Below are 524 nucleotides of genomic sequence, written 5' to 3' on the forward strand. Positions count from 1 at the left end.
GTGCCTGGAGATAATTTCAGAATTGTGATTGTGAGTGTGGATCGCAATCAGTAAGGAAGACTGAAGAGAGATGACAGCTATCCACCGTGGTTGCTTAGTGGCTGTGGTGTTGAGCTGCTAAGCATGAGGTCACAGGATCAAATCCCGGCCACGACAGCCGCATTTCGATGGGGGCAAAATGCGAGAATGCCAGTGTTCTTAGATTTAGGTGCACGTTAAAGAACCTCAATGGTCGAAATTTTTTAGTTTTCCACTATGGCATGCCTCATATCAGATCGTAATTTTGGCACATAAAACCCCATAATCTAATAATCTAGAGAGATGAGTTTTTTACATACAACATGCATGAGAAATGCCACTGTGTTTGCATATACTGGTTCCCATGTCACATTGGGGCAATGCCAGTAAGAGTCTAGGACCTTAGATTTGTTAATGCAGTTATTTTTAAAGTTGCTGCTACATGCATTTTTGATGGCAAACAATGACTATAGCTGCAGCAAATTTGTTTGTGAAACAGACTTTTA

The sequence above is a fragment of the Dermacentor variabilis genome, chromosome 5 (assembly GCF_050947875.1).
Source record: "Dermacentor variabilis isolate Ectoservices chromosome 5, ASM5094787v1, whole genome shotgun sequence".
Lineage (NCBI taxonomy): Eukaryota > Metazoa > Arthropoda > Arachnida > Ixodida > Ixodidae > Dermacentor > Dermacentor variabilis.